The sequence below is a fragment of the Vombatus ursinus genome, unplaced genomic scaffold, assembly GCF_900497805.2.
Source record: "Vombatus ursinus unplaced genomic scaffold, bare-nosed wombat genome assembly UNPS02012319.1, whole genome shotgun sequence".
NCBI lineage: Eukaryota > Metazoa > Chordata > Mammalia > Diprotodontia > Vombatidae > Vombatus > Vombatus ursinus.
In genome coordinates, this window is record NW_020952097.1 from 2841496 (window position 1) to 2849137 (window position 7642).

Consider the following 7642-nt stretch of genomic DNA (forward strand, 5'->3'; position numbering starts at 1 on the left):
GCTGCCCCTAAGCCTCAGGTTTTAATAGTCAAATCTATAGCTCCCACAGGACAAGACCTCTTTCATGCATGACTTGCCAGAGGGTCCTTTTGCTCCAGATCATGTCATCTTTAGGACATGATGCCATAAATCTGCCTGAGCTAAGTTCCTTAAGTTCATGAGCACCAGGTCCTAAATCTCCCCAAGGGTGGACAAAAGTAGGGACAGATGGAGCCCCAAGGCAGGAAGCCTTAAATCATTTCAGCCATGCCAGGGAGGCCACCTGGGGTTGTCGGGTTGCTTTCAGAAATTCTTTTGGGAGGCAGCCCACATCAGGAGATCAGTTCACTGGCCTGGTTTAGATTCCTTGGAAAAGTCCCCCTTTGGAAGCCATCGTAACTACAATGACGTATCTACCCACTGGAACAGGATGTATCCCCTTGCTGGGGCACCACTTAAGTAATTAGCTGAACCTACAATGGCATCAAGGGGTTAGTGGCCAGGACTCTCAGGTGCTTCAACTCACTGTCAATAAGGTTAATTTAACAAGCACAATTGTCCAATGACCAAAGAAGCCATTTGAGAAGCATCTCCCAAGTCCACTGAAGGAATATGGTTTGTAACTGATCCAGTTCCTCAGAAGAATATTGCACTGACTTTGACTCTTAGACTGGTACCTACCCCACCTTACAGGCTAGATTAGGTATGACAACTAGATGGACTTCTTCCCATTCCCTTAAGGTAAAGGAGTTTTGAAAGGTCTGTATCCAAACTACAAAATAGAGCACCCCTTCCTCCAACCCAAGGTGCTTTTGGGGAGTTTCCATTCAGTCAGTCAATTATTAAGTCATTTATTAAGCATTGACTATATGTGTGGGACTGTGCTAAGCACCAAGGACACAGAAAAAGGCCAAAATACAGTCCTGGCCCTCAAGAAGCTCACATTCTAATGGAGAATTCAACAGGCAAATGACTTTATTATATGCCATGTAAATGGAAAGCAATTTCAGAAAGAAGGCATTTGCTATAAAGAGAGGGGCAGGGGAGGACAGGAAAAGGGCTCTTGAAGTAGGTGGGATTTGAGATGAGTCTTAAAGAAGGCCTAGGAAGACAAGAGGTGAAGGCAAGAAAAGAGAATATTCCAGACATAGGGGACAGTCAGTAAAAGAACGTGGAGTATGAAAATTGGATGGAGTGTGTAAAGACCATTGTCTCTGGAATATAGAGTACATTTAGTGTAGTAAAGGTATAAAGACTGGAAAGGTAGGAAGTGTTTAAGTTGTGAAGGGCTTTAAATGCCAAAAGGAGCATTTTATATTTGATCCTAGAGATTATAAGGAGCCACTGGGATTATTGAGTTGGGAGGTGGGAAGGTCAGAGTCAGACATGTATTTTGTGAAAATCACTTTGGCAGCAGAGTGGATGAAAGATTGGAGTTTCCAAGGGGCTTTGCCATTGACTGACCACCCATCCACCACACACTGTTTGTCCATCTTACCTTCCACATCCTATGGTTCCCCAAACTCAGTTCTAGAAGACCTAGCTTTAGAAGGAATTGAGGTTCACCCAGCCTACAGACAGCCCAGAGCATGCTCCTGTCAACCTTTCCTCTTTCATATCCCAGCAAAGGCAGTCTATTTCCTCTCTTGCTTCTTTATTACAGTAAGAGCAGCCAGGGGGCAGTCTCCCTCCCACTGTTTAATCCTTGTAGGTTCCTATCTTTATGGATCCATCTATCTATGTCCTCAGGCTCAGTGAGGCATCCTTCCCGATACCAAGATGGGATCCCATGGTTCTTGTGTGACCATATACTAGGGCCATATTGAGCCATTTTAGCTTTAGAGGGAGGGTACCATTCATGTCCTCCTGAATACCTCTCTTTCTGAAACTTCTCTTTGGCCATTGCACATGATCCTACCAACTCTGACAATTGTTTCAAGCAAGGACCCTATCTGGCCCAGATAAACCTTGGAGTCTAGCTATGAAAGCAAGTGCTTCCTGTAATGAGATAATAAGGGTATCATTCTCAAGCAGCAGTACCAAGATGAAGGACTTGTTGACCCCAGTTAGAAACAAACAGCACAAGGCTTGGGACAACTAGATAGTACAGTGGATAGAATGCATGGCCTGGAGTCAAGGATTCCTGAGTTCAAATTAGACCTCATATTCTGGGTGGCCCTGGTCAAGTCACTTGACATCTGTTTGCTTCAGTTTCCTCACTTGTCAAATGGGGATGAAATAGCACTTACCTCCCAGGTTGTAATATTTGTCGTGCTAAGCAGAGTGCCTGGCAAATAGCTGCTATGTAAATGTTAATTATTTTTATTCCTTCAGAGATGAGAAATTGAATAAGAGGAGGTTGAGTGGCCCTTATATGCTCTGTGGAGGCCCCTCCCTATCAGCTTAAACAAAGGCCTGTGCCAGGTCAGCATTTCTTTTGGGTTCTAGCAAGCTGCTTCCTGCCTGCTGTCTAACTACCTAATAACTCCTGAGCTGCCACAAGCTTCAATAATCAGGGGGTCATTTTTTCCCACAAGCAGGGTTGGAAAGGGAAGGTGCACAAGAGGAACTGGGTTTGATGGGGAACGGGATTTGGACCTCAGCTTATTTGGGCCAGGAGTCTTGAGAACAGCATTTAGTGCACTGGTTTAGGAATGAATGAGATTGGGAGAGGGGGTGGGGAGGGGAAGTAGGTTCAGAATACAGAGAGGAAGCATGAACAAAGAAGATATTGGCATGTCCATGTCCCTGGCATCTCATTCCCCACCCTCATCATTACTTCCAGCATCTCATGCCCATCAAGGCAGCATGGCACCCTCATTGTGGCCTCATCGTAGTAGGTTGATACCCAGACCAAAGTTTTACAGGTTTCACCTTCAGGAGGGGTGCTCATGAGGCCTCAGATGATTGATTTATCTGATGGGAGTTCAGGGAAGATAGTGGGTCAGTTTTATGACCCAGACTCCTCTGGTATCATCTCACTCAATAAGTTTAAGCCTGGAATATTTCTTTATTCCTATGTGGGGTTTTTTGTTTGTTTTTTTCTCACACTTGGGACCAAGAAGCCTGTTTTTGGCTTCTGGTCTTCAAAACCATATTCCAACATTGCCTCATTCTGGAACTTCCTTTAGCACCTGGAGTCTCCTCACTCTACCACATCCTAATGTGCCTTCAGTCTTTTCAACCTAGAATATGTCTCTGTGGGGCCCACACTTTTATCCTATTGATGAATTCCTCTTGGAGTATCCATTTTATGAAGGGACTCAGGCTGGCCTTTTTCTCCTCTTGGCTCTGATCCTGGCATCTGTACTTCAAAACTGTGCCCTAGAGTATCTTTATCCTTTCCCTTTCTCCCTTTCTAGCTCTCTTTTATGTATTGTTTTCTCAAATTAGATTGTAAACTCCTTGAGGGCAAGCACTGTCCTTCTTCTTTCTTATATCTTTATCTCCAGAGCTTGGTATGGTTCCTGGCACATAGTAATCACTTAGTAAATGCTTCTTTCTTTCCTTCCAAGAGATTATCAGCATTTGAGGCTAAGTTCAACTCTAGGACCCCAAGTCATTCCCTTCTTCTTTTCTCCCATACCCTGAGGGATTGTCCTATCCATTCCCATAGTTGGTCATCTGTCCTTGTCTCACACTTGTTTCTCCCTGCCTGGACCCCTTGGGATTCCTCCTAGATTCCTTCTAGAACTGTGTACTCCCTGGGCCCTCCTCCCATTTCCTCTCTTACCAGGGAAACAGTGGTTCATACAACATCAACATTTGATCTTTGAGGGTGCAAAGGACTCTGATTAGATTCAGCTGCATCTCAGAGGAAGTCCAGTCTCTGAGTTGTGTCCTAAAGTATCCTTATGCCCCTTACCTCAGGAATAGTCTTAGGGACAGGGATAGGACATAGATAGCATTAGGGACTCAAGGAGATCTTGCACCAGGAAGTTCCTCCCTACATCTGACCCATCATCCTGATGGAAATTAAGATTCCTCACCCATGTGATTCTTTCCTCAGCTGTAAGAATGAAGGATGTGACCTCCCCAGGGACATTGTAAGAAAAAGTAGGCACTGGAAGATGATGAGGCTGATTTTCTCCCCCATGGGTCTCCAACCTTCACAGCCTCATTTCTGTCATGGTACATGGCCCCTACTGACTCTAAGCAACCCACATGGCCATAATCCCACAAACATGAACTGGAGGTTGAAACCTGGTGCGTACCCCCCAAATAAGCCTCATATAGGAAAAGGTAATAGTGGGAATTGTTGCTGCTGCCCAAGGTATGGAAAGGTGGAGAACTTGGACTATGATTATCTGCCCCTCCCCACTCCCACTCCCAACCTCCAAAGAAAGGAATACCTTGAATATTTCAGGGGACACAGACTGAGGATTGACTATTCTGAATCTCAGGAGGGAATGAATGTGCCTGGGGTCACTGGGATCATTCTGGAGCTCAAATGGTCATGTCAGGGTTCAAATGGTGGCTCCCACAACTTTGTTTCCCATGCTTCTGGAGAAACAAAGGTCAGAAGTCAAGAGTCAGGGAGTCAGAAGTGAAACTCATTTAGAGGCAGCTTATTCCTTTCTGTTCATTCCCCTTTTCCACCCACAGAAGGGACATCATAGAGACAGAGAGAATAATAGGCAAGAGAAAAGATTTGGAAAATAAAGAAAAAGCTAAGGGAACAGAGGGGATGAAGGCAGAGAGAAGACTATGAAATGCCTAGGGGAATAGGCGTGAGATTGTGAGGTTAGGGTGGGAGAGATGAAGGGACAGAGAGAAGACTGAGAAAAAAGAGGCTGAGTATGGATGGGGGTTGGGGAGGACAGCTGGATGGAAATATGAGGGAGCAGATAACAGACAAGGATTAATGGAATAATTTCATGGGATGGGAAGATAAAAAGATCAAGATCATGGTGCTAAACAGGATGTTGATAGCCACAGTCTTCATCAATAACATTGTCAAGCCCGGCAATCTGAGGAGCGCCTGGTTCCCCTGCCCCGGTCCTGGTTCTCTTGCTATAAGAGAGAAAGGTCAGGGTCAGGGGATAAAGATATCTTTGGACTTAATTAGGAATCAATGATGGGGCCTTCAAATCTGAGGAAAATAAGCCCATGTTGCCAGCTGCATCTACAGAAGGGAATATCACACACATGCTGCATATTCACAAATACTTTGCCACAGCATGCCATACCATGGCATGCTTTAGGTGTTGTTTTATTATATGGACCCTTAGTTTTGAGCTATTAAACACAGTGAACCAAGAGACATCTCAGAATCTGAGCCCAAGGGAAATCACGCCCTAAACAATGATTCATCCCAGGCACTGAGCCCTAAGACATCACATACTCTGAGCAAAGGTTATCACACACACTGAGCCTGAATACTTTGGCCCCTTGGTTATTCCAGCATTTTGTCCTGGGCTATCACAAACACTGAGCATGAGCTACTGCACTCTTTTCCTGAGGTGATCACACATTCCAGTTCCTGGGTTATTACACACCCTGAGCTTGAGACAATTGCATACTCTAAAATTTGGCTTATTCTTCTTCTCAGCCCCTAGGAAGATACCACAGGTTCTGAACCCTGGTTTTCTTTATTTCTTCATTATTTCATTCATCTGTTTGTTGAACTCACATTTGTTAAAAATGTCACCAAGTACTATATCATGTGTTCAGGGAGGTGCAATATTTTGACGATACATAGTACCTGTTTTCACAAAGCTGACAGTCTAGTAGGGGCATAAGGCACAAAAACATGATTATAACATACAATATTATACAAGTTCATTAGAGAAGTGCAAAACAATCTGCTATCTGAAGTCTGAGGGGAAAAGATACTATAGAATGGGGGATTCAAGGAAGAAATAATGGACAAGGCAGAATTTGAATTTGATTTAAAAGAGTGGGCAAGAATTCAATAAACCAAGAGGGGGACATTGAGAGGTTATTGAACACATATGGAAAAACCTGAGGTAATGCAAGGAAGTGATGACAACTCCTAGAATTTTAGCAGTGCAGAGGAGAAGAGTGTTGCCACAGAAGTGGGTGGATAATTAAGTAAAGAGATTTGGGAAGACCCAAGTTTATCATCAGAGGAAAGGAACTAGATGTAAAGGAGACATTGGAGATAAAGCAAGGCCATGGAGGAAGCAGGAGGAGATGGGCTCAATGGCAGAGACTGCACTAGGGATTCCTCATGGTCAGCGTGATGAATTAGAAAGAGTGCTAGACATAGAGTAAGACTAATATGAAGCCTTCTTTTTGGGTCTCCCTGCCCCAGGCTTTTCACCACTCAAGCTTATTCTCAACAATCACCAAAATGACTTTCCTGAAATGAAGAGCCAAATGCAGCTTAGAATCCAGCCTGTAACATTTACCAACTGTGTTGTTGATGTTTAGTCCTGATCAACCCTTTGTGACCCCATTTGGGGTTTTCTTGGCAAGGATACAGGAGTGGTTTGCCACTTCCTTCTCCAGTGGATCCATTTTGTCAGGCAATTAGAGGTTAAGTGACTTGCCCAGGGTCACATGGCTAGAAAGTGTCTGAAGCTGGATTTGAACTCAGGTGTTCTTGATTCCATGCTCAGTGCTCTACCCACTAAGCCACTGGCTGCCTTTCTGATCAACTGTGTAATGATGGACAAATTACTAAATCTCTCTGAAACTCAGTTTCCTCTTTTATAAGAATGGGGAGGAGGCAATAATTCTCTTAAGTTCCTCAACAGGGCACTGATGAGGCTTGAATGAGATGGTGCATGTAATTTGTAGGCCTTAAAATGCTGAATACATGTTGGCAAATATTAGTCAAAGGGTGAGAGTAGATGATGAAGCTGAAAAGGAACGAGCATGAGAGGGAGGACCAATAGAGAGATCCCATAGGCTCCCACAGATGGGCCTCAGGCTCCTTAAGGAAATAGAATGCTGAGATGTCTCCCAAAGCTGTGGGAGATGTGGGCTGATGAGGGGGTAGAGGAGAAGAGTGAGTGTGGAACTGTTACTGTAGGGAATAAAGATAGCAAAGAGGGGAAATCCTGCATGTAACTCCCTCCACCAATGCAGGTTTGTACTTTCTCTGCAAATTATCTTAGAGAGCAGCCTGGGGCAATAATGTGCCCAGGCACACACAGCCAGTATATGTTAAAGGCAGGATTTAAACCCAGCTTTGCCTAACATGAAGGTCTGTTCTCTATTCACTATGTTGACTAAAGAAAAATGGAATAAATAGAAATTCAGAGTGAGGATCCAGCTGAGATGCTGTGGCATAAATCTATAATGAATGAAGTTAATTCAGGTTAGAGATTTCCTCCACTGAGACTCAGCATCCCAAAACCAGGTGGAGAGAAGAGACAATGTGGGAACCATCCAGGGATGAAGAGCAGCTGAGAAGGCCAGGGAGAATAGAAATGAGCTACTCCCCTCCCTGAGCCCTGGACTCACATATTGCCTGAACTTTGGATCTTCACACAGTCTAAAGATCTAGGCCATCACTCCCTCCAATCCATGGACCATTATTCACAATGAGTCCTTCTGCATATGCTCTGAGCCCTGAACTATCACATACCTTGGCTGTTCGTATCATGCTTAGCGTTGGTCATGGCCATGAGGAACCCTGGGACATCACATTGTCAGAGTGGGAGACATGGAGATTATAAGACTGGTAGAATTG

General features: G+C 44.4%; 1 long non-coding RNA gene across 1 annotated transcript in view; it reads right to left on the reverse strand.

Annotated features, from left to right (window-relative positions):
- Nucleotides 1-2270, reverse strand: part of LOC114039764 — a 37072-nt gene extending 34802 nt beyond the window's left edge. The window contains exon 1 of the long non-coding RNA XR_003568701.1: nt 2229-2270. This is a non-coding gene — a long non-coding RNA (uncharacterized LOC114039764). The remainder of the gene's footprint in view (nt 1-2228) is intronic.
- Between the last annotated feature and the right edge of the window lie 5372 nt (nt 2271-7642).